The sequence below is a fragment of the Anser anser genome, assembly GCF_964211835.1.
Source record: "Anser anser genome assembly, chromosome: 15".
Classification (NCBI taxonomy): Eukaryota; Metazoa; Chordata; class Aves; order Anseriformes; family Anatidae; genus Anser; species Anser anser.
The window spans coordinates 15,840,090-15,867,558 of record NC_139736.1 but is presented as its reverse complement, the minus strand read 5'-3'; the positions used below and the strand labels follow the sequence as shown (position 1 = coordinate 15,867,558).

The following is a 27,469-nucleotide window of genomic DNA, read 5'->3' as shown; positions in this document are numbered from 1 at the left end:
GCTACAATGACACATTTTGTTTTCTTTCGGACACACACTTTCCATGCTCCCGTTTTCTCATGGCTGTTAGGACACATCTGTGCTTTAGTCTCATCTGGATATTATCTTTCAAAGTGGGTAAATAAGATGAAACAATCAAGGAAAGTGCAGGATTATTGGAAATTGACTGGTCCTTAATGCTTTCTTGGTAGTACGTTAGGCAAAGATATGACCTTGCAAAAGTCTTAGTCATAATTATTACTCAAGATGAGGCTGTTTGTAGGAAGACTGATGGGCTTTGGTATCTTGTCTTCCTACTTTTTATTTTCTTTTTTCCTTCTACTTTATCCTTCCATTTGTGTTTTCATTCCTGTCTATCATCTCCTTTATGTCAGATCGAAGTGTTCCTCTGAATTTTTGATATCACGTTTCTCTGGAAATCCATCTCTGGAAAGGAAAGTGCAATAGCTGGAGTAAGAATAGAACTGATCAATATCCATGATGGATTATTTTGTTCCATTGTCACCTATTGGATACAACCAAACCTTTGTACCCAGGAGTTACATTAGGTAAGGTGATGTTAGGGTCTACTGATGGAAAGTGCAGGCTGTCCGGAGGACTTGGCTGTGATCATTTTTTTGTCTGGGCAGTACCCAAGGAGGCCTTTTCAAAGGCTCAGGTGTCAGTAGGGCCAGGACTAGCATTGAGAGAAGCTGTATGGATATGAATTTTACTTTCTGTCTGAATAAAGAAGAGTATTACCAGAAAAATCAGAAGAATCCATTGCTTTGTTAGATGGAAATCTTAACTATTCTGTTTTGTTGCCGTGCTTAAATTTAGAATCTGTCAGTTAGAGACAAAAAAATCAAAGATTGTTAAATGTGTAAAGGATCAAAGCCAGCTCTGACTGCTGAGGACTGGCTAAAAAATGCTATTTTATTCTCATCATCACTGTTATTTAAAGAGCAACCATTTATTTTGTGAAGAGATTCTGTGAGTGAAGAGAGGTGTGTAGGGACAGCCTAGTCTGCCAAGAATGAGAAAGATGCATACATAAAATTTAAATTCTAGTATTTTATTTTAAGGAAAATTTTAAAAGTTACTTTTTTTTTTTTTTAACCTAATAGATTATAAAAACAAACCTGTAAATTTAAAGAATAGAAAGTGTGGCTCACTCAGTTTCAGTTTAGGAATCTGGGTGAAGGTGCCTAATTTCGGACAGATTATTTTTCGGTAGCACTCTGTAAACTGAGAAAAGTACACCGCTGTCTGTAAAGACAAGCCTGCAAACTGGTGTCTTGGTATTTAAGGATACCATTTTACAATAACTTAAATCATTCAGGTACATTTGCAGGAAACAAATTGGAGCCTGGCTGGGAGGGATCCTAAATGTGCTGCTAATTTATGCAAGCCAACCTCAGACTTTGTCTCTTGTGTAAGCAAGTCAAGGGGCACCATCTGTAGCTTGACTTTGAAGCTGTTCAGGGTCATACATAGTTCACTATTGAATACCAAGCTATTATTTGTGGCAGGAAATGAAAAACTTTAAATGCTCACACTTTAAAATGAAACATTCCAGGGCTGATGGATTTTATGATAATTAATCATACTAGCAATATCCCACTAATTTTCAGATAAACAGTCACATGATTAAACACGATTAAATGAAGATTCTAATCTAAATTGTATTACAAACTTCAGTGTTTTCCAGCTGACATACACTTAAGTTTTTGGTTTTGTATTTTGATAATCATAGTCTTTATTCCTGCTGAAGCATTTGTAACAATATTTAAAAAACAAAAACAAAACCACCCACAAGCAGTGCAAATACTATTCAGGACTGGATACTCAGCAAATACATTTTGGTAGAATCCACTAATTGTTTCTTTTGTTTGTTTAGTGGGTTTCTTGGTGTCTTGTTTTTGTAAAAGTGAAAAGGTGCTTTAAAAAGACATTTTGGATCTGCTGTTGTCTCATCTGGGAAATCATTTTGAAGGGAACGTATTCCAAACAAAGCTGAATTTACTCTGAGATTCGAGGTTTTAGAATATATAATTCAATCACACTGCTAGAAGGAATTTTTAGATAACTGAAATGAGTCAGTAGCTTATAAATTATCTCCTTGTTCTTACAGAAAGGAATGCATCAGTCTTGCAGTTCATTATGACAACAGGCTTTGCACAGACACTGGGTAACTCAGGGAATCACCAGAAAAGTGGAAAGGATGTTGTGATAAATGTACCAGCAGGTGCTAGGTCAGCTCTTGAGGTTGATAACGTCAGCAAAGGACTGACAGCTCTTCCTTGTAGCTTTGCTTGAGGGAGTGCTGTTTGTCCGGCTTCATACAGCTGCCAGAATTACCAGATTTTAATGTCAACATGTGAATGACCGAGACCTTCAAAAATTTTAATAACTCTTAAGAATCAAGTTATTAACTAATCCCTGATAACGGGAAAAAGGAAACATTTACTTTAATTAGGCTTAACCAGTAAAAGCCTACTGAAGCGTTTGACTTTGGAACTGGTTACCAGAAACTGTCAGAGGTGGGACACGGGGTTGGATGGATTGTTCTTTTGGAAATGGATGTTTAGGAGAGGGGCTCTGTGTCCCCTCATTCACATCACTCCTGGACATATGGTATATAAACACCTGAGTAGGTTTGCAGACTCGTCAAGTTAAATTAAGACTGGGCTGTGTAACACCCTGCTGTATGTATTGCAGTGGGGAAATTTGAGATGCATGCATATAATAATTACAGGCATTTTAGTATACTGGTAAATTGGTGTGAAATGATAACTAAAACCTGTAGATCTTAGTTTTTTAATTGCATTTTAATTTCCTTTATTTATTTATTTATTTTATCAGTTTTACTATATAGTATAGTTCAATGAGTAGGAGTGCAGTGTTGCAGACCTGCCACAAGCGTCTCCAGATTTCAAAAAATTAAAAAAAAATATTTCATTATGTATGTCCCACTGGGGTCATCTCTAACTTTTTGATTCCTCCAGGCAGCTGTAAATGTTTTAAGTAATACCAGTGTGTTTTTTCCAATCATACCTCTCACACTGTTCTTTTTAATCACTGGATATTTCTACTTCCTTGTCTTCCTTTAAAACATATTAGCACATTCCCTCATTCAGGTGTTTTGATTTTGATTGTATATTTCTATTTACTGCTTCCTCTTTTGTGGCTTGCGTGATTCTTAACTTTCGTGCAGTAACAATTGTTAGGTGATGGTACTAGAAACTCCAGCAAATGCCATTGTCCAGAAAGGAGATAACTTGCTTAGGAATCAGAAAATCTATTCTCATTCATGTCTATCTGGATCCCATAAAACATGCAGTGCCAGACACAGGTGGGCTGCAATTTCAGCTGAAATATAAGGACCTACTGCAGGACGTTTATTAAAATAAAAAAGGAACCCACGTGTAACCTTTTTTTCATTAATATAAGTACTATGACTCTGTTTTTTACTTTTTTCATATACCCTGTATTAAAGGTTTTCTTTTCAAATTGTCTTCACACACACACACACACACACACACACACATACACACACAGAGCAGGACTGAGAAGACCGTGATTCAACTTACTCAGTAATGCTTGTAGTTATAGATTAAACTACCATGATTTTCATTAATCCGAAGTGAGAACTTTCTTAAATTATTCTTTTTTTTTTTTTTTTTTCAAGGTGGAAACCCCCCAAAATAGATATAGGGCTTTATGGTAACTTCTGAGGAATACTGAGGGAGTGGGAGAGCTAATACTGCTAGAACTGAGTGCTTATTAGAAGTCACGGAGCTGTAATTAATCTCCTTTTCCACTGCAATAAGGCCTTTAACCATCTCAAAACATAGCTGAAATTAGTTTGTTGTTCAGGCAAAATGCCATGGTAGGCCCTTGTGAGTCTTGTATCTAGGTTGGCCAGAGGCTGGTACAGTATAACCTTTCCTTACTTGTGTGATTTTGAAGCTGTTAGTCCCTTAGCTGTTTCTTCTTGAGTGACTACTCAGGTTGTTCTTGCAGGTAAAGGTTAACAAGGAAACTGTGGTACCCTGGGACAGCATCCTATGCATTCAGAGCGGGTTCTTTTAGATATTCCGTGTGGAGGGTGTCATGTTTAATACCAAATTTACTTTTTGGAAGATATTTTATACTATGCAGCTTTTTGATTTAGAAAAGTGAATGTGATTCCCATTCCTGTTCTGTTTGCTCACCATCACGATCACGGACAAGCCCGATTGCCAGGGAGGAACAGATGGTTAAGCCTGTTCAATCCTGTTGCTCTCTTCAAAATTCTGTTGCTAGTTGTTCAGTTTTTATAGTCTGTGTTGGGCTGAGGCATGTATTTGCTCTTGCATGCGGGTCTGGTTAACTCTGGAAGACATTCACACTCGTAATGAACTAAGGTCAAAACATTTACACCACCAGTTAATTTACTCAGCTGACTCACTCAACTGACATATACGTTTGCGTAAAACAAAGGCCACCCTCTTGCCACCTTTGTGTAGAGGCAAAGATTTTTTGCAACGGCTGCAGTCAGTCGCACCCTGCATCATTCCCTGAGCTTCATGGGCACATGGCCTGCGTCCGTCATTCCACCCCCAGTCACATCCTGGTGGTAACATTCATGCTATGTTAGTCCTAGCGCTAAAATGCCAGATAAGATTTGAATCTTATTTACCATGTAGCTGCAGATTGTTATTTTAGAGCTGAAGAGAAGTCTTTACCAGCCTAAAGAGAATACATAAATTGACTTTTTAAAATCAATGTTGAAAAAAATCTAAAGCAGATCGTTGTACTGTGGCAGTAATGTATTCTTTAGTACATCAGACTAAATTCACTTAGAATACTTTTAAAGAATAAAATGGGAATAATAGTATTCAGCTATGAGTAATTTCAAAAAACATTTCTTCTCTGTAATTGAATCACTAATCAGACTAAAATTCACTGAACTGCCATCACAAATAATCCCGGGTGGTTTGTACACTGTGATAATAACACTATTATTAAGCATTGACTTTCCTCATAGGTATATAGTTAGCCAACTCCCGGGTTTTGATCATGACACAAAGGAGAAAAGAACAACTTGAGAAACCTGCCTGTTGGAAGCTCTTTGAGCTTAGCTGCTTTCAACCAGGAAGAACATTGCAAAAAGTCTCATGGTGGTAAAGAAAATCATTTAGAGTATCTTGGGCATAATAAAAAGGTTATCTGACTCACTGTAAAGTGCTAACCCGTATTTCATGTCAGTACACTGAGGCTGACAAGTGTATTTGTGGCATGCATCTCCAACAGCATCCAAAACAAAGCCATAAACTGAGTCTGAAGCTTTTACCCTTTACCCTTAATCCTCTCATAAAAGTGGAGAGGGGTCTTTGCGACTGAAAGCCATGCCCTCTGGCCTAGCAGTGTTGCAGCCTCTGTGCCAGTGCTGCTTAAGGGTGAGGAGGTATTTTGTTGCCCTTGCTCTCTTTTACAAGCCTCCGGATTGCATTTTGATAGTTGCAGCCCTCTGTCCTTTCCAGATTTTCCATTTTGTAGATTATCCCCACATGAATGTGTCTGGGTTTTCCCTTGGGCATTTGCATTTCAGTGCTAAATTGTACTTCCACTCCTGTCGCCTCCTCAGGGAGTTAGCATGTGGCGTGTCAGTGCTCGAGTACGTGTGGTGCCTGTCAGGACTCGGAGTGACGGTAATAGTGGTTTCTCTTTAGAAAGTGGAGCACTTGTTCATTTTCTTCTGTGCTATTTTTACTTTAGTTGTACCTCTTACAGCTTGTCTTACAGTTTCTCCAAGTTTCTCTCTTCATTCATTTCTTCTGTATCTGGATTAGCTGCAACTAAATACCCTGACTACACTACCTATCCCCTGGCTGACAGAAATCCCATGGCTTGTATCAGCAGAGTGTGTTATCTTCTCCAGCCTGCATCAGCTTTGATAATACAGTGCTTCTGACTGCTGCACTACGTGGCACAGAATGTCTGAGGGATATTAATGAGAGGTTTAGGAAATGGTTTTGTGTATCTTTGCTCTTTAATTATTTTCTGAGGAAAAGTGCAGAACTGAGAGCACTGGGCCCAAGATGCTTCATCTATGTTTACACTGCAGAAAGGAGCACGGCAAATCGTCTCCAGTTTGATGTTTTGGTGTCTCTGTGACTTCTTCTGACCAAGAGGGCATTCTAGTTTGTGACAAAACTGCAAATAGTATTCATTATGGTCACGTGCTTTGGTCATGTGCTCTTCCAAAAATTTGATTCTCAAACTGCCACTTAGGAATTTCTATTTCGGAGACTGCTGAAAGCAGCAGTCCAAAAGTATCTATGTATAGCTATCATCAAACAGTCTCTTGAAATGGTGAAATTTATACTGTGAATACATTTTAAGAAAACAATAACAAAAAATCACAAATCAGTGGGAGCACTATTTAGCTCAGTGTAATAGATGAATAACTGTGGGTAATTCTAACATTTCTATATTTAGAGAAACAAGGGCTTGTGGAATGTTGGTAATAGCAAAACTTGATCTGTGCGAAGCACCAGATGGTGTTCTATAAACGCAGATCTTAGGGAAAGCATCTGTAGAAATCTTCTGCTATGTGAGTACCAGAGACATTATAATAGCTGCCATCAGATGGGTCACTTTATGGATAATCAATTTTCAGTCTGTAGCATAAGTGATGAGAAAGACATTTCCTTTCATTATTCAGAGTGAAAGGGAAACTTTTATCTGGAAGTGTTTCCCAAAATGAAAACCTTGTGGATTCTTGTAGGTGAACTATTTTTTATGGATACCTCTTCAATCAGTCTCTGTACGTGGCTGTAAGTCTGTGTTCAGCCATAACAACACAGCCAACAGTAAAATCATAATGACGTGTAACAACAGATAAACCAAAAAATCAAAAATGTCCCCTATACATTCTCTGTCTAGAATGTATAGCTCCAAATACTCTGTGATGATGGTCTAAGCAATTGAGATCTTAACCATAAAACATGTCTAAAATCCTTTTTCCCTTTTTCTGAGAGTAGTTTTCTAAGGAGAATAAAGTTAGTTACTTAATAGAGGCCATGTCCCACTATTTGACTATCCCATTTATCTATAAAGTCTGTCAGAAACTTTAGCACATTGTTTTACATCGACATGTTTTACATCGTGGTTCACGTACATCACTGTAAATGCCTAAACTGACTGCTTCCATGTGACACACACAGGCATAGATGGCATCAGTTTCAGGACTTAGAATTTCAGGAAAACTCCGTGCTTACTCATTTGACAATAGCGTTGATATTCTTTTGCCTGTGATCTCATTTATTTTGGGTGAAGCCACAGGTTCCATCTGTTGTTATTTATGGCAAAAATTAATAGTACTTTGGATAGATTTTCACTTCTCTCCATTTCTCTCCTTTTTTCTTTTTTTTTTTTTTATCTGTTTGTTGTTCTTGTTTGTTCATTTTGCTATCATGGATAGAAAGATTTTCAGCACTCCCAAGTGACTGCATCTGGTAGAAAGTTTTTTTTTTTTTAATTTCAGTTTTTCATGTTATACTAAACTTGTTTTGAGCATGTAAGGATAGCAGCTTATGCCTTGTCCATTTCATTCATATAGATCATTTCTACTTTCCTCCCTTGGATCATTTCATCTTCCTTGGCTAACCCCTTTTTGTCTCTATGTGAAGTACGTATGTTTGGAAATACCGATATGTCAAAGAAAAGGAAATCCAATGAAAGTGTGGTTGACACTAAATGCAAGGGATTAGGTTGGCTAAAAACTTCTGAGAGTCCAGACCTAGCACAGTCAGGAAGAGAACTCAAAAAAAATAATAATTCCATATTATCATCATGTTCCCTCTTTCATCTGCTTCTTGTGGAAAGAACAGGAAGAGCATGACAGTAGTGTAACACTATTTTATATTTGCATGAGCTTTCTTCAAGCACAGAGAGAGACTTTTGAAAGTGCTTGCAGTCTTGGTGTGGGATTCTTATGTATGAAGGAAGAATCAACTTTAAGGAGAAGCTATTACATTTGAAACACTTGTGTGATAACTTTGTTAGAAAGTTCATGTCTCAGCATGGAAATGATGCAATTTTAGCAGCGGAATTTATATATCTTATCTGCAGTGTGTTAATGGAATATTCTATATGCCCAGATATTTGTTTCTCTTTAATAAGAATATGTATTGATCTAATACTGATAAAATGAAGTCTAAGTTATTAATAAGTTGTATCCTTATCATGTAAAAGTAAAGTACAATAAAGAGCAGGATGGACAGAAATATTTGATTTTTTTTTTTTTAAATTGTAGCAAACAGTTAAAATTGCTTCTTACTGGGGTGTAAGTGTTAAAACTTCAGTATCTGTTAGGAAAATACGTCTTTCATTGTTCACATTTTTTAAAGACAAGAGACCCCATGCAGTGGAAACTAAATAAAACATTTAAGTAATGGTCAAAGCTAGAAATAAATAAGGTGAGGAAAAAAAAAAAAGAGGTGTTTTGCACCATATTGTAAATAAATGACTCTGTAAGCTCTATTCTTACATAATGAATACATCCCATGATGAGTTTAAAGGTGTCTCATGGAAGCAGGGAAGCCACACCAGTCTGCTGAAAGCTGAGTAGCAAAAAGCAAAGCAGGCAAGTGGTGACCTTTCTTGCTTATTTTTCACTTCACCTCTTCCCCAGAGACTGTGTGTAATGTAGATATTCATTGTATGCCTGAGCATCAGTGATAATGTGCAAGACAATGGAATGCACAGTGCAAAAATTTACCAAATACACGCCTTTGTTGCATGAGTCTTGAAGTGATACAATTGCGTTTCTTTTCCAGCAGAGGATGGAAAAGAAATAAGAGGCAGAAGAGGCAAAGGGATTATGGTTGATGTGGAAAATGAGTATGTAGTTTTACATGTACTGTATGCTTTCTAATGTAATCAGGTTTCAGAAAGAATGTGATACCAAATGTCAATGTAGGAATTAAGAATATGCAGTGTAAATAACAGTAATTTGTACTCGATGTTGCAGACATTTTTCAGTAAGCCCCCAACTTGCTTTTACTGGACAATTAGAAAATCTTGATTTGTTAGAAAGCTTAAGCCTGCTCATTGCTACACTTTTTCTTTGAACCTCATTTTTACTTTCTTCAGGCATGTGTAATTGGTACCTTTATGCATCTTAGGTCAGCCAGGATCTCCTAGGTCTAATAATCTGTCTATAATAGGAGTCTATAGTCTATATCTGTCTATAATAATAGACTCCTAGGTCTAATAATCTGTTTGAAAGTCTGTGTCTCAATGAGCCCTTTTTGTAGAGGGAGAATCAAGAAAGCTGGATTTAAACAACAAACAAACAAAAAAGAACAACAAAACAAACAAAAAATCCCCACCCACTTAGCATTGCTTAAATTCTGCTGTCCTTATTTCTTTAAGAATGAAATTAAATCAGTTCTCAACACTTTTGAATAATGATTTGCTCCATGAAAGTGAGCTGGCAGTTCTGAAAATATTTTTCAGGGCCCTGTGCCCACTCACTGAGACTAGGCAGACACCTTGCCGTGCTGTGTTGTTGCAACTTCCTTTTTTCCTGACAGTGGATTGAGTCAGGAGGAGACCCAAATCATAGCTGAGGTTTTTAGACACCTTTTATTGATTAGACTGTTAATGGCTTTAAGCTCTAATTATGAATAGCAGATATCAGCTCACACGATACTTTACCTATTCCTGCAGACAGACCACATGCAGATACGCATTCACAGCTGCATGGTTGGAGCTACAGCTGGGATACCCAGAAGCAGAGGATCAGACCAACATTAGACCAACAGCTTGCAAGTAGGTTTTCAGAAAGTCCCTTATAGCATCTTTTGTTCCATCAGATGTATGCATAATCTTTTTGTCTTTGCTGCTTATATCAGCCACTGTCTTGTGTATACACGCTGACTGTGTATAAACATGATGGTTTACAGTTTGCCCTGTTGGAACTATTCTGATACCCCAATATCTATAGCTTCTTGCTACTTCATCTCCACTTGTCTGAGATGAATGTAATACATGGGCTCAGTTTCATCCAGTCATCAAAATTCTGCATGCACATAAATTACAGCGTCATTGTTTAATCTTCCAAGTCAGTTTCCGTATCTCAGGGGCTTCTGTGAATTCTTAGGACAATCTTCTACTGTCCACCCCCGTGTCCCAGCCTAACCTGTTTATTGGGATTCTTGTTGTTTGCTTTGCTTAACTAATATTCATCTCTGAACAAGTTCTATTTGTTTCTTATTTTTCCATTAATAGTCGTGGACTGGTATGTTTTATTGATGTCAACATCAGTGACTGTCAAGGAACCATCTCATAATTTTCAGCTGCCTCCATTTTAAGAAAATAAATGAAGGACATAAAGGTTTTTAAGACAATGAATTAACGGAAGCGTAGACTGATCATTCATTATATCAAGCACTACTTTTGATGTACACAGAGAAAATGCTGTATATTCTTCTGTATTTCTATGAATTCCTTGTTTTTTAAGTTTTCCTTTTACCATGTTCTGAAAATACCTTTACCCTGTGAACATGTCTTTTCAGCCAAAATGAGATGAGATACAGTGAATAACGGGGAACTGGCTGGGGGATGGGATACTAACCATTTATAAATGTTTCTTTCACAGCAGGCATAGTTTCAGTGATGAGGGTCATTCATATCAGTATTTCCATGGTGTCCTTAATGTCAATTAGTTTTTTTCAAGTCAACAAAAAAAAATCACCTGGATTGTCCTCATTAAAGTTAATGCAATTTCTGACCAAGGAATCATATCTGTATGTTATATGAGGAAAACAGCATGTAAAATATAACAGCAGTTTTCAGTGATTTATAACCTCTACTTTTCTATGATTTTTAATCATTAAAGAGTATGTAAAAACATATTTTATACACAATATTTTATCTTACATTTATTTTTATATTTCTCCCTAGCAATTTATTGCTATAGATATATCACCATTACTATAGACATTTATAGTGCCATTAAAATTCAATGCCACCATAAATTCATGCTCCTTAAAGGGTTGACATTTGTAACAGCTTCCACAAGGGCGTATTTTACACTGAAAGTGAAACTTGGACTAGAAACTTCTTTAAAATTTAAGATGTAGGCAAAGAAAAAAATGTCTTTCCTCTGCTTTCAATAAATTAGGTAACTTGGATGAGACATTCTGTTGCTCCTCACTTCTGGGCTTCATTTGTTCAGGCTGCTTCAAACAGGCTCAAAGTGAAACACAATATAAAATAGTAATAAAAAAGCAATTATTTACTGGCAGACACACAAAATCTAGACAGTATATAACGAGCTGTTAGAATAAGAATTAGCATCGTAATTCTTCCTAAGGCACCTGAAGGGTCTTCGCTGCCCCAACAGGCTGTCCCATTAGTCAGGAGAGGAAAGGCCGGCCTCCCCACACAGCCCTCTGGGACAAGCAGTCAGTGCTGCCAAGTTGCCTTCCACAAGGTCAATTGATACTGATGGCACTGATGGTTCAACCTGATTATCTGGTCAGCTCTTCCTGACTATTCTAACTCAACTGACTGGTCTTCATTTTTTATTTTTTTTTTTATTTTTACCCCATTCGAATCTTCCTTTGTATGCTGATGTTTTCTCCCTTGAATCCTTGATTCTGTCTCAACAGTCCCATCTCTGCCAGTAATTTTTACCTTTCTGATCTCTTTACAGACTTTCTCACAGCTCTTTCTCAGCAGTCTGAGTAGAAGTTAGACAGCTGTGCAGGGTTGGCCCTATCCTGAGCTATGGATTCATGATATGCTGGCTGCTAAACAGCCTGTGGTAGGAGGAAGCTTACAGCACAGATTACAGAGAAAGGGTTACAGCTGATGGCTTTTATTCTATATTTTTAAGTGTCTTAATATTATATTTTGTGGAGTGAGAGTATATGATTTAACTAGACAAGTTAAAAAAAGGAGACAATTCTGAATCCTTTGGAATAGGATCACCTATGGAATCACCTAGGATCACCTATGTCACCTATGGAATAGACATTGTCTTAAGTAACTGGTTTGTAAAATAGAACATATCCTGCAGTTTTCACCCAGAAAATCTATCACAGTACAGTGACAAAATATCTCTTGCTATAAGCGCACAGAAATTTTTAAAGCCAGTGCATCTATTATTTATTATAACTTACCTAAACTAGTTCTTGGAAATTAAGGATTTGATCTAGATTTTCTGTGAATTTTGATCAAGTTGCACAGAAACAGGCATTCAGGAAAAGTCCCCCACAGACCCTCTAAATGGGGAATACACCCACGTAACCTAATTTATTGTGATAGATTATCTCTCCCTTCTAAATTGGGAACCTTAAGTTTCTGTCTTCTGCACTGCTTCATCACAGGCAGTAAACACAAGCCAAGTTACATTCCTCTCCGACCAGAATCAGAACAGGATCTCATCCATAGGGTAGTAGTATATTACATGTTTTGCAAAGTCAAAAAGCACATTACATATATTACATATCTTCTTGAAGGTGTTTCTCACACAGAATGCTTAGTAAAGACTTCAGCTTTGTACTTCCCCCCCAAACCTTTCACCATTAGTTCTGAGGATACTAAAGCCCACTTTAGCTCTAAAATAAAACAACAGAAAATCACAACTGAAGCAAAAGGGCTTACTCTCCTCTAACACAAGACGGTCAGGCAAGAATCTCATATTAGTTTCTTTATTCACGGGAAAAATAGACTGCAGAGGAGGCGTCAGCATAGAGGTGAATGCAATGTACAACTGAAAAGAAAGTTATTTTTTAAATGCTTTTTAGATAAATTCAAAAATGAAAATACATTTTGAGATTTTAAAGTATGTGTGATAATGATCAAAATTACCATTAACTTTTACTTTGCATCACACATAGGTAACTCATTTTGACATGAAAGGGAGCAGCAGAGTAGCAGCGTGGGACAAATTGCAAAGAAAATACATACGAGGTGCCTTCTTGGAAATTCCAGCCCCTTCAAAAGAAGGTAGGTGTGAATACCATCAAAACTGTCACTCAAGGTTTTTCAGCAAGGGGAAGGACTATAGTTCAAGATGTCTAAAACTTTATGAAACATCTGCCACTACTGGCTGCTATTCAGTTCACCTTCAAAGTGTTTCCTTCTGGCCTGTGCTGTTCTGCATTTGAGGTTTCGATTTTAAACAAACTTTTTCTTGTGGAGGGTGGGATGGGGAGTGAATGAGAGAGACAGATAACAGAAATTTGCAGCTCGTTCTTCTCCATGGCACACACTTGTGGCAGTTTCACTTCACCAGGACTTCTAAGCTTATGTTTACATCTACCTATAGAATCCAGCATTAACACAGACTTAATGGGGTCAAAATGGGGAGTGACTAAGCATGACTGTAGCTGAGGAGAATAATAATCCCACAGGGATTACAGCTGTTGATCAAGAGATTTATCAAGGAATTGCTGGCAGTCATGAACTGTTATGATAGCTGATGGGAAATTCCGGAGATACTCTTACCTGCGGTCTATTACTACTTAAATGGCAGACATAACCAAATGCAAAATACATTTATATATATAGGCAACACATACAATCCATTTAACACAGAATGCGTAAGGAGTGTGAAAGAGTCAGTAGATTATATCTGCATATTTTCAAGCACCCCACTAGTAACATCTAACAAAAGCTGAATGAATTACTATATTTCCTATGCAGCGTTAAGTAATTAGTGTGGGTTATATAGCTGTACACACATCTCATAGTCAGTAAGAGGAAGATGAAAGAGCTGCAAAACTGAAACAAAGCAAAAGATTGAAAAAGTAAAATGTTCACTAATACAGTCAAAAACAGATTTTAACATCTTTATTTCATACCTCAGTTAGTGCAAGGAGCCGATCTGATTGCAGTGCTGTGATAAAGCATAGTGCAAAGCTATAAATGCAATATTAATTTCGTATTACTTTCAATGTTAGGAATATAGTATTGAGTTTGTCATCATTTAGTTCAACTGTATTTTTTAACATGCACCCAGGTACACAACTAGAAGCTTCACAAGCTAAAGAGAAAGTAAGATCAGCCAAGTGCTCCTGGAAAAATTAACAGTAAAGAAGGATTCAAAGAAAGATGATTTTAATCACAAAATTAGAGAGTATTTTCATCACCTGTTTTTCAGCATAGTTCACAGAGATGCTGCTCTACTCAAAGCTCTCTTTAAAGTAAAAATTGAGAGACCTGGAGGGCTTGTGGTCATTAATGATGTCACAGGACTTTCTGTACAAAGTGGCTTGTTAGCACTAGGTTCTGACTAACTCATGTAATTACTTTCAGCCAACTTAAATTACCCTTCAGTTTCAATTGTAGTGAGAGATTCTGGGAGCAAAATCTGATGAGGTTAACCAGGAGGAGGTTATGGAATCACAAATGGAGGGTACCTAAATCAGGAACAAAACTTTGCTAATGGAAGTTTTACAGTCAAACAGAAAAAAAATAAATAAAAAAAAATCACAAATGCTGCTGACAGGAAGTCAAAACAAGAGGGATTTACGTTAGGAAAAAAGGTGTAAGTTATCCGATTGTAAATATAGAATCATAGAATCATTAAGGTTGGAAAAGACCTTCAAGATCATCTGGTCCAACCATCACCCTACTACCAATGTCACCCGCTAAACCATGTCACTAAGTGCCAGGTCCAACCTTTCCTTGAACACGCGCAGGGACAGTGACTCCACCACCTCCCTGGGCAACCTGTTCCAATGCCTGACTGCTCTTTCTGAGAAGAAATGTCTCCTAATTTCCGACGTAAACCTCCCCTGGCACAACTCGAGTCCATTCCCTCTAGTCCTATCACTAGTTACCTGTGAGAAGAGGCTGACCTCCAGCTGCCCACACCTTCCTTTTAGGTAACTGTAGAGAGCAATGAGGTCTTCCCTGAGCCTCCTTTTTTCCAGACTAAACACCCCCAGTTCCCTCACAGGACTTGTGTTCCAGGCCCTTCACCAGTTTTGTTGCCCTTCTCTGGACACGTTCCAGGGCCTCTGTCCTGGTTCCAGTTAGGACAGAGTTAAGTAGCTCATAGTAGCTGGTAGGGTGCTATGTTTTGGATTAGGATGAGAAGAGCGCTGATAACATGCTGATGTTTTAATTGTTGCAGAGCAGTGTTTACACCAGGCCAAGGACTTTTCGGCTTCTCGCTCTGTCCTGCCAGTGAGCAGGCTGGGGGTGCAGCAGGAGCTGGGAGGGGACAGACCCAGGACAGCTGACCCAAACTGGCCAAAGGGGTATTCCATACCATCTGGCGTCATGCTAAACAATATATAGGGGTGGCTGGCCGGGGTGGGGGGGCCGGCTGCTCGGGGATAGGCTGGGCATCGGTCAGCGGGTGGTGAGCAATTGCATTGTGCATCACTTGTTTTCTTACACATTATTATTGTTAATACTATTATCATTATCACTATTATTATTATTATTGTTATTATTATATTCCTTATATTCCTTATATTATTATATTCCTGTCTTAATAAACTGTCTTTATCTCAACTCACCGGCTTCACTTTCCCGTTTCTCTCCCCCATCCCAGAGAGGGAGGGGGGAGGGTGAGCGAACGGCTGTGTGGTGTTTAGCTGCCAGCCGGGTTAAACCACAACAGCCTCAATGTTCTTCTTGTAGTGAGGGGCACAGAACTGAATACAGTACTTGAGGCGCGGCCTCATCAGAGCAGAGTACAAGGGGACGAAAAAAGGACTGTTGTGGGTTAACCCCAGTAGGTACCCAAAAATCACCCAGCTGCTTGCTCACTCACCTCCAGGGGGATGAGGGAGACAATGAGAAGGTAAAAAGTGACAAAACTCGAATCAAGGAACTCATTCACCACTGCTATTGGCAGGCTACCAGTACAGCAGTGAAACGTTTCTTTCTTCATTAGAAGTAGGTTTGTCAACAGCCTCTGTTGCTTTCTACCGTAACCATGATGTGTATCTGGTTTAGAAATTCTTTCTCATCATGTCTTACGTATTTTATATCACATGACTTTAAATCAGTTTGAACATAATTCACAATATTAAAATGAAAATATTATTTTTCTCCACAATGCATATGGAATATCTAATCGCTATTTATGATATGTAAGATTTATCGCACTCATAAGGAGAGGCCTTTAAAATTTATTAGTCTTCACCTTGCTTGAATTATAAACTGTTCACTTCATTCAAGAGAGAAAAATCCATGTCTTGTGAATGGTCATCATGCCTCTTTTATGTACATTTATTTCTCTTCTTAATGGTTTGAACAATAAGTTTGAACAATAAAGTTTGAGTGATTATTATTGCATAAAGACTTAAACCATTTCTGCAATAATGAGGCTGATTTGGCAGAAAATAGACTGGTGCTTCTGGGTCTAAAAGGCTTTGGAAACATATCAAAGTTGGAGAAACAGTAGATTTGACTTGAATGAAAGGGAGAGAAGCAAGTATCGTTTGCAGTGTGTTCTTTGATTGCTTTTAATTTGCCTTTCCCACAACCTTGCTTGTGATAAGCACTGCCAGTAATGATCCCTGATGCTTCTGAGCTTTACACCTACATCTGGGGTTCAATGTCTGCGACTGCGATGGGAATCCCCACTTAACAAATATTGAAACATATCTGCCTAGATCTGTTTCTTCCAGTGAGCTACTCAAAGAAGAGCAAATGGCTTTCACAGTCAGAAAAGCCAAGTTATACTTGATTATTCAAGCTTTTCAACAGGAAAGAATCCAAAAGACTAGGTAAAACAGAACTGAGATAGGAAACTTCATAAGCAATTCCTGTCTGCATGCTGTCCTTGCTTCTAGTCAGAACTAACTTTGTATCAGCAAACGGCAGCATCTCCTAGCTCATAATGTTGTTTTTTGGTTTTTATTATCTTACATCGTCCCGAGGCCTGATTATCTGCTCACATAATATATTGTGTGTCTCTCTCTCCTTGAACCGCCAGCCCCTTGCTATGACTATTTTGCCAAGCCCTGCAGCTTCTAGCGCTTTCTCCCAGGCACATTCTGTTGTTTACTGAGAAAAGGAGTATTCACAGCATTCACACGTTCACAGTTTTCACCAGATCCAATCTCTGTCTTTTAGGGAAACATGCTATATAAACTGAGAACAAACCTTTCTTTGTCTTTGGCACGAACAGACATGGTAAATTTAATCAAACGAAAATTCCCCTTTATTATCTATTAGGGAGAGGCGCCGTAGGCAAATTGTTCCTCTGACTTTTTTTGTGATCAGCTCCCTGGCATTTTGGCAGTGGGTTATCTTCCCTCCTTCCCTCAATGTGTTATTGTTATGTTATTCTGTGATCCCATCTTTCCTCACAAAGTTGGGGATGGATGAGTTCTTGCCCTTTGCGGTGGCATTCCGTATGACTAAGTGCCAAGCAGTTCCGTGTCCTTGCAGCAACACCCTGCCATGGCTGCCTGGCCTTATGCTATGGTTATTGCTCAAGAAAAGGGAAAAAAAACCTGCAGCTGTCAGTGAAACATAGTCCTCAGAAGTGACCGGGATAGGTTTTGCTAAGGTTGCTTTATGCTGGGTAGAGACTTAAGTAGATTGTTGTTCTTTCTTCTGACTGAATGCTTCTAGAAGTGGAATTGTTTTAACTGAAGAGGTCTTCATGGAAAATGCAGTGGTGCTTTGGGAACAGTTATTGAAGCTTAGACAGAATTTAAATGAAGATTCCTACAGCACACACTCATAGGAGTTGCAATTTATTTTTATTTTTAATTTTATTTTTTTATTTTTTTTATCATTTAAAGTTGGATTTAAGGATTAGCTGAAAAGGAGGGTCGGGAATCATGTTTACGTAAACAAATGGAAATTGCTTTTTGCATACTAATTGCAATTACACAATTCTGTTTTCAGATTTCATTAATACCAAACTGTTTATTTTCACAGCTAATATGAAAATGATCATAACTGTTTTTAGCTGTTCTACATAATGAACATAAACATATTTGCTGTCAGCATTTGCACTAGGAATTATATTTTTGCCCAATAAACGGATAATTTCTACTATTCATAGTCTAAAAGAGAACTGTTATGTGCTGTTGAAGAACATCCCAATTTAATAGCATAAACATTTTATGCTTTGCTATACTTTTAGCACACAATTAGTGGAAAATTCTGAACTGCAGAAAAATATTTAGGCACAATGTTTTGTGGAAGTTTCCATAATTATAACTGAAACAAGATAATGCTGAAAATAATAAAACATGATTTAGAATATTCAGGAATAGAACTGTACAGATGCACCGAAATTCATACTACAGAGGATGCACATGAAATAATTCTCTGAGTAGTCCTGTTTTTCAGTAATAACTGAATTAACAGAGGTCATTTCATATATCAGAGTATTTTAACCAGCATAATGAAGCAGGTTTTTGGACTTTTACTGTGTATTTTACAATTGTCTAAAAGACTTGCATGAAAAATGACCACATGCATTTTACACTGTTCATAGTATACAACACTTGCATACTTTGCAGTAAAACTTTCAATGCATTTTTAGATGTATTTCCATCATAATAGCACAAGATAAGAACTTCGTGTATGTCAAAAGTAAGTCCAGAGTTCTTGTGTACAAAGTAGAAAATAGCCATTAGCTAGAAATCTATCTGAAGTTCCTTATATAACAAAGTGTTACTGTCTGATCTGCAGCAATACTGAAGTTATCTTAGACTCTTCCAGCAGCTATCTGCTTATTTATCTTCTCCATGAGCATAAGTAGGAGGAGTTTTGGAATTAGACATGAAAGCTAATGTGATTATTTCATTTCTTTAATAATCCAAAAATGCTATTTTTTTGTAGCTTGTTTTTTCCACGAGCTACTTCTGTTTGTCTCAGCTTTAGGACATATGTTTAACTAGTTCCCAGCTAAGAGTGTAAAAACTGAGAAAAGCCTCTGGTATTAGTGTTTTTGCAATTAAAAAAAAAAGGAGAGTTGCTTTAATACTCCAAAACTCAGCACTTTTCTTTTGTCTTCTGTAAAAGAGCATCAACTTGGAATTCCAGACATCGGAGTGTCTTAGGAAGGACTGAAACTGTTCATTGGTATTTTTATTTGTGGTGATTTTGATCAGACTTTTCTTTCACTGCAAGCAAACCAATATACTTCCCTTCAAGAGTTTTCTTCTTGAATATATATGCGTCTTCAATATAGCCAGATAACAAGGTATTATTGCATTATTAAGAGTACAGCACTAATTAATAGCAGCAGCAAACAGAGGTAGTAAAATCAGTGTTATAGCAACAATGGTATTGTAGGTTCAACAAACTTACCGATAATACTATGGCAGTGAATATACTTATTTTAGATTACAAACATCGATACTATAGCAGTGAGTATAGTTATGATAGGTTATAGTTATCATGCCTATACTTTGACAGATTATGTATATGTATATATATTCATAAAATAACCTGTACCAAATCACAGAATCACAGAATGGCCGAGGTTGGAAGGGTCCTCTGAAAATCATCTAGTCCAATCCCCCTATACCAAACAGGATCCCCTAGAGCACCTTGCGCAGGATGGAATCCACGTGGGTTTTGAATATCTCCAGAGGAGACTGCACAACCTCTCTGGGCAGCCTGTCCCAGTGCTCTGTCACCTTCCCAGTAAAGAAGTGCCCCCTCATATTGGGCTGGAACCTCCCGGGCTTCAGTCTGTGCCTGTTGCCTGTTGAACTGTTGCTGGGCACAACTGAAAAGAGACAGGCTCCATCCCCTCGACACCCTGCCCTCAGATATTTATACACATTGATGAGGTCTCCCCTCAATCTTCTCTTTTCCAGGCTAAAGAGGCCCAGTTCTCTCAGCCTGTCCTCACCAGGGCTGAGCAGAAGGGGAGGATCACCTTCCTCGACCTCTCCCAAACTCTTCCGAATTGACTTGACCTTGACTCTTCCGAATGCCCCCCAGGATCCCGTTGGCCTTGTTGGCCACAGGAGCACATTGCTGCCTCCCGGTCAGCCTGCTGCCCACCAGGACTCCCAGCTCCCTCTCTGCAGAGCTGCACTCCAGCAGGACACCCCCTAGCCTGTACTGGTGCTTGGGGTTATTCCTCCCTAGGTGCAGGACCCTGCACTTGCCCTTGTTGAACTTCATGAGGTTCCTCTCGGCCCAACCCTCCAGCCTGTCGAGGTCCTTCTGAATGGCAGCACAGCCCCCTGGGGTATCAGCCATGCTTCCCAGCTTTGCATCAGCAAACTTGCTGAGGGTGCATTCCATTCCATCCTCCAGGTTAGTGATGAGTAAGTTGAACAACACTGGACCCAGTACTGACCCCTGGGGGACACTGCTAGCTACAGGCCTCCAACTGGATTCTGCACCACTAAGCACAACCCTCTGAGCTCTGCTGTCCAGCCAGACAGTCCCAGAAGGTGGTTGGGGGAGTTGGGGGGGGGGGGTGTCAAGGTCCTACTGACCTCAAAGGTTCTAATTAAGAAAACCGATCTCAGAAGAGACTGAACCTCTCAGAAGTGGGCCCAGAAAGGGCCCAGACTAACAGTCTCATGTTGAATCTGGTCTGCATCACAGGGTGGGGAGCACTGCAGAAACAATCCGACAGTTAGGAGTAAACCCCATGCTCCAGTGGCACCTCAGCCTGTTTAGAACGATAGAAAGAGAAGTACATGCAGTATGGGAAGTTTCTTGGACAACAAAAGGCTCCGTTTTTGTGTAGAAATCAGAACATTTTTATCTTATAGAGACATAAGAGGGCATAGGACACCACCATATCAAGTAACCAAGAGATGCCGTTAATTTCTGTCTTTCTCCTGTGACAGTCAATAGATGATGATTTTTTAATTTTCTGTTATTTTCTTAAACACAGTTTTATTTTCCCAAATTCTTTCCTGCTTTCTGAGATGGTAAGTTGTTTCTCATTTCTTGTTTTGCCCTCATTGATGGTACCTTCAGGACGTCTCCAGTTCTCAGGGTGCCACCTGCACCCCTCAAGGCCACCCCTAGTTCCCAGGCCAAGTTCCTAAACACCAACAGGTGAAAATGTCTGCTAGGTAAGTTCCAGGCCAACAGACGTTTTCTCCTGTCAGTGTTTGGCAGCCATTTTATGTCAGTGTTTTCTCGGTATAGCCAGGTTATCCCTGTAACTGCTCCCATCTGGGTGAGCTCAGGGTGAGCTGTTTTCCCATGAGTTTCAGTTTGAACTGTCTCTCATTCAACTTTACAACTTGCTTTCTTCCTGGACTGTATTGCAATTGCCATTTTCATTTTACAGGCAAACTTTCAGGGCGTTGTAAGCTTTCAGAGAAGAAATTTTGTCCTATGTTAAGCATCAATATGTGGGAAGGGTGTTTTGTATGCCTTCCAGAACTTTCCTGCTGTCTTTTGCATTATTATGAGCAGGAGACTTGATGTGACCCTTTGCCACTCCTGCATTCCAATGTAGTGCTGGGCATTTAAGTCCAATGTGTTACATTCACTATGTGATCACATTCAGTCTGTGATCATTAATCACAAGATCATTAATCACTCATTGCTGAATCCTCAGTGATTTTAACACGGCTGTCTGCAATGTCCTAGTGTGATTTTTCAGTCTATTTCTGCACATACAGACAGAGAGGATTTGTTGCAGAAAGCTATGCAAACAGACCTTTGTAACTGGTCTTCTGAAAAGTTGTGTATGAAATTAGCTAATTACTCTTCGCTTATTTGTGTGGAAAAGTATATTTGGAAAGTGCAGTAGTTGTTTGACCACAGTGAATCTGATGTATGTCTCTTAATGTACTCTCTCTTGGAAAAAGAGTAACATCTTTTCAATGAGCCTTGAGTTTGCCTTAGGGTAAAACTCATCTCTTGTCACAGGGTTAAGAGTGGTTGAACCTGACAAGACAAATGCAAACAAAACAAAACAAACAAAAAACATAATAATCAGAATTACTGCAAGACTAGAATGTGAACAGTGGCCATCTCATCTCTTTTGTACCACTAGTACATTGAGAATAATCTTGATTGCATAATAATTGATGATTCTTCCATGGATAATTCCTTACTGCTTTTCACTGATTTCTGATAAAATCTCCACTTAATACTACTTTGAGATCCTTCTTCAGTAAATTTCTTCTAAACTAAACTTCAGTTAAACACTACCGTAATGGTATGTTTTTTCTCCACTCTGTCAGTTCTATTTAAATTTTGCTGTATTAGGAAGTGTGTCAAGAGGCACGCTATTTATACTGTGTGAAATGCAATGTCAAAATTCAGGTTGGTCCCACAGGGACAATTACAGGGTAGCTGGGTATCAGGACTATCACTGTGTGCACACTCAGAGCGCTTAAGTCCTCACTTCTTTGTGTAGTCCAGGACCTCCCCACCTGGTCACTAGCAGTTTTGGAAGTTGTGCTGTCTTGATTGACTGAACTGCCTGGGGCCTTCACAGTAAAGCAAATGACTAACTGCTGCTGCGGCTGTCATGCTGGGAATTTTAGGACAGTTTTGGATTCCCCTAGGCATTGCCAGCTGTGCATGCACCAATTCGCATCCTTCAGTGTGTTGTTCAGACCCCTGGGTGGCAAATCAGGCAGTCCAAGATTCTTCCTAGAAGGCCTTCCTAGGCAGTTCTGCTGCAGACACGACCGAGCATACCTCCAGGCTGTAAGCAGTCACTAGAAACTGACCCTGCAGGATGCAGGGGTGGTGACATAGGGCAGTCTTTTGTGGATAATTAGGATTGTTGGATGTTTTGTAAGTAATGCAAGGTCAGAAACGTATCATGCATTTGCTGGGGTGTTCACATCAGGCCACAGACCCTGCAGCATGTAAGAATTCTCGCCTGATCCACCTGAAAATGTCATTGCAAGCATGCTCACACCAGAGACTCCTTTCATGATGTGGCCAGACACCAGTGAGCCTGCTGAAGAGGTTTGATTCTCCTTGCAAGCTCGGCCCTATACAGAACAATCAATGACCATTTTTTTTTGGCTATTATTATTACTAATTTTTTAATCAGTCTGAGTCTGTGCAACAGAAACAAATTATGCAGTTGAGTTTAAATCAGAACTTCCCTTCAGAGAATTCAATCCTAGCTAAGGATCATTTTTGTTGAAACCAGAAGAATACCAAGGTACTTTGCAACTTCTTGCGGTTATACCTGCAAGGCAAGAGGCAAGGCCAAGGGCCTGAGTTTAATGGTAGCTCCTGGGCATCTGGGTATTAGGCCCAGGCTGGGTTTCTCAGAGCCAGTCAAGCCTGCTGATGACCTAGAGGCATGTAATGTGATTTTGCATAAATTCAGCACTGTCAGTTGTGGCCTTCTGACAAATGAGATGACAGTACTAGTGCAACTAGCATATTTTGTTTATTCGATGTAGTCCTGATTATTCGGGGAATATGCTGAATGAAAACTAGCTAGTGATTTTGAATATAAATAATGATCTTTGAAGGCTTCTAAATAAATTATGCCATTAATCCAGAGAGTGCTCATTTTTTTTTGTTTGTTTTATTTGTTGAAAGGAATCAGAAGCAAAGTAGTGTTATTTATAACTAGAGGGATGTTGCTATGGTAACCTTTGCACCTTATTGTTAGATATATACAGGAGTTGTAAAGTTACTCGGGGGGAGGCAAGAAATTTGTCCAGTAATTGGGTGTTTTCAGTAAAAAAGGCATTTGCCTTCCTTGAGAGGCTGTGTAGAGCAAGAGATCTGAGAGAGCTTTATAAAGTGCAGGGGGGAGGGGTGAAAGGAGGAAAACTTGTTAGATGTGCAGTGACTCGTATTATGTTAAGTTGGCTCATTTTTATTATTGTCTTACCGTGGCAGTTCTGAAATGTGGACTGTACGGGTAACCATAGAAACAGGAACTCTACAAAATGAGGACCTAAACACAGAGTATTTTAAGAATTCTTCAGATGTGATTAAGTTGATTATTAGAGATAAAATGTCACACAAATCTCTCATGCAGGGTAGGGGAAAACTTGTGTTTCAGCATGATTCCCCAGACCCCGAGCTTTCTGGACAGATAGCGAGGCTGCCTTGCAGCTACCGAGACGCACAACCCAGGTGCCTTGTGATGTGGCCATGAGGAAGTCCCTGGGGTGCTGTGGAGGTCATTCCAACCACGGGAAAGCAACCCCAGAACTTTAGAAGGTATCTGTTACTTTACATCCTCAGACCTCAAAGGATTATTGGAAGGAAGAGATGACATCTCCCTCCAAAACCCAGTCCCACTGTTAGCGTAAAGAAGGTTGTGAACAGATTGGGAGAGCTGAAAAGAACCCACACAGCATCAATTCTTTTTTGCTATTCTGGCTTCCTTTTCCAGTTTCATGGATGTGGTTTCCTGCGCTTTCCAAGGTGGCTCACACACTAAAACTATGTGTGTGTGCTTGCATTTTAAAAATTTGAGAATTCTTAGTACTTTGTATAGTTCTGTAATTGCTGGCCATTTTTAAATTATACTTAGCAGCACAGTAGCACCCAAATCCTTAGAGAACTCTATTTCATGAGTGTTTTTTTTTTAACAGTGCAGTTAGTGCTGTGCTACAAAATGTTTTCTTGTTGTTTTCTTTGTTTGTTTTTCCTACTATAGCAGGATTCCAATTTATATCCAAGCAATTTGTTAACTGTGAAACTGGAAAACAAAACAAAACATAAGCTTACTCTGGAGTAAGCAGAAAGCTAGTTTCATTGATTTAAACAAACACACTTTTAAAGATAATAGTCAAGAGTAATTCTGATTTAAATATTAAAAGGTTTAGGCATTTAGAAAGTAACAATGATACACTGAATTTCTTGGAGTGTGGCTGGTTTGTTGGGGAAATTGCAGAGAAATGGCAAATTAAAAACAATTTAGAAACATTAGCACTCTTTAGTGAAACTTTTTGTAGTGAGTGATTGTGTCTGTGATTTTTTTTTTTGGTCAGAAAAGGTTTGGTTAATTAATATGTCCCCAATTACTTTTAAAGTGTTATATATGTTAGGTAATATGCAAGCCAGTTATTACCTTAAATTCAAAGTTAAGTCATTCTACATTATTAAAGCAATTATAATTCACCATTCAAAGAATGGAAGTAGGTAATGTATAATTTAAATTTCATGAAACACTGTACCCATGAAAATCTGCAGTGATGTTAAGAATGGTATTAATATGCATATGTACATTTTATGTGCATAATGTGCATTTTATCTAATCTATCTAAATATGATAGAGTGAAAATGTGCTTTATGAATAAAATTTTGAATCTGTACACTTTTAGGTATAATACAATACTTACTGTAAAATAATATTTTATAATAATTATATATTATATTATATATATAATATTGTATCATAGCACTTATAGCACTTATTCATGCATATATTTCAAACATTAAGTTTTAAAGTAAAAATCATAATGGAACCTACATAACTTTGAACTTTTAAATTAAAATAAGCTAACTCAGTATGTAGGGGTGAGCACTGACAATGGTTCCTGATGGTTCCTGTTAACCACATGACCACCATTGTTTCCTTTTATTTCAATGTACAATATATACCTTGAAAAATAGAAATCAGAAAAATAAATATGGCAATTTGAATTTAATTCTGGCCTAATAAAGATGAATCAAGGATAAAATGGTATGGAGCTAAATGTGGAACAAAGCAAAATTGCTTAATTTCATTCTTTGCAATAGATCAGTTTTGCAAGAGGCTTAATGCTATTTATCCAATCATTCAAAACACTTAAGTAAATGTTTTACTTAAAAAGAATAAGAAAAGGAAAACATAAGAAGCCTTTTTTTTTTTTTTTGAGCTTTATACAAATGTTTGAATGACATAAAGAAAGGAAAGGACTATAAAACAGAATTGTACAGGCATCTGTGTCCCAAACATATGTTTTCCGAAATGTCTAACTTCAGCAACTTGTTTAGATAAAAATATATTTTAAAGTAATAAACTTCAGCATAATGACAGCAGGGTCAAAGTGGTAGCACTGTTTTGTCGTTTTAGTGATTGCTTGCCATGTTGGCGTAGGGCTATTATTGTGGGAAGAGCAGCATTTTATGTTCTATGAATCTGCAGCTAATTTGCAATAGACCGCTTGCTGATTTATAATAGCGGTATTAGGCACATGTAGAAAACATCTCCTTTGGAATTGTAATTAAATGTACAGACACAAGGGAATATAAAAGTTTCCTGAAATTGCCATTTTATTTCTACAACTAATTTTCTCCAAGTGGATGACTCTAACCAGAACATATAAGGCACATTCTAAGGCATAAAGACCTTTCATTCTCCTTCATCTACACTCTGCACCCCTGAAGGTAAAATTTCTTACACCATATGATAATCCACTCCTAAAACAAACATCTGCATGTGCAAGCACTCTAATTAATCTGACAAAGTTCTAAGATATGTATATTGTTGGAAGATTTTGTTTGCAGACTGTCACTTACAATTGCCGACACTGCACAGGTATATTTGTATTCTCAACTGCAAGCATGGATAATTCTTTTCATTGTTTGAGGTGGCTGTGCACTGCAGCTGCAAAGTACACTGCAGAAATAATGGTCGTTGTATAAAAGCTTCCCGTGTGCTGTCAATACAAATGGCTTGCAGATAGTTTTTCAATTGCCTCTCATTATGACATTGCAGTTCCTAAGCTGTTTAAATCAGCTTGCAATGCTCTACCTACCAGGGTAAATTTTGTCCTCCACCTAACCCTGGCAGCAAGGCTAATAGCTGTTCAAGAGGCCAATGGATCTTAATAAAAAATGTAAATGGTTTTGCCCCTTCATTTTAATTAACACTATGTCTACATTTCTATGATAATGGATAATTAAGAGAGTTACCTTGACATTGGAATGTTCTTGGAAATAATTTACTGTGCAGTTTCATTAGGTTGAAGACATTTGTCTGTTTTATTTTGAATGGAACTTTCATCATAAATATTTCTGAATATGATTTATACATAAACTAATTATTCACAGAGTAAAGATTTTCCTTTTTCTTCTGGAACATCCAGTCACCTGTAAACACATCGGGTACAGACAGGTATTCTCATGGAATATTATCATTTTGGGAATGCAAAAGCAAAGCGAAAAGTTTTCCTCTACCTGAGTTTGTTTACTATACTTCAGAGAAAAATATTAATCAATTAAAAGCATTCCTTGATAAAATACGAAAGAGTTACAAAGAGGCAGTTTTCACCTATGTTTATTCACCAAAACAAAGCATATGCTTTTCAAGAAAACTATGGTATTCCCCAGTAGCATCCTTGTTCAAGCACAGCCATGCTGTAGAAAATTTTACCTTTAAAAAAGAAACAAATATATATATATAATATAATGACTATTCTAGATCTAGTAGGGATCATCTTGATCTTACATCTTCTTGTATATCTATCTACTTATAAAGAAATGGGGGATGCTTGCAGGCTTGTTATGTGTTTTTTTGCTGGAATGTACTGTCAGAAAAATATTTCAGTAGCAGTTCTGACCTTCAGCTTCTCACAAGATCATGATCTTA

General features: G+C 38.2%; 1 long non-coding RNA gene across 2 annotated transcripts in view; it reads left to right on the top strand.

The window, feature by feature from the left end:
* Window positions 1-27,469, top strand: part of LOC310882008 — a 124,985-nt gene that overhangs the window by 54,844 nt on the left and 42,672 nt on the right. For both annotated transcript variants that reach the window (XR_014572752.1, XR_014572753.1), the window contains exons 2-3: window positions 9,703-9,804; window positions 12,882-12,990. This is a non-coding gene — a long non-coding RNA (uncharacterized lncRNA). The remainder of the gene's footprint in view (window positions 1-9,702; window positions 9,805-12,881; window positions 12,991-27,469) is intronic.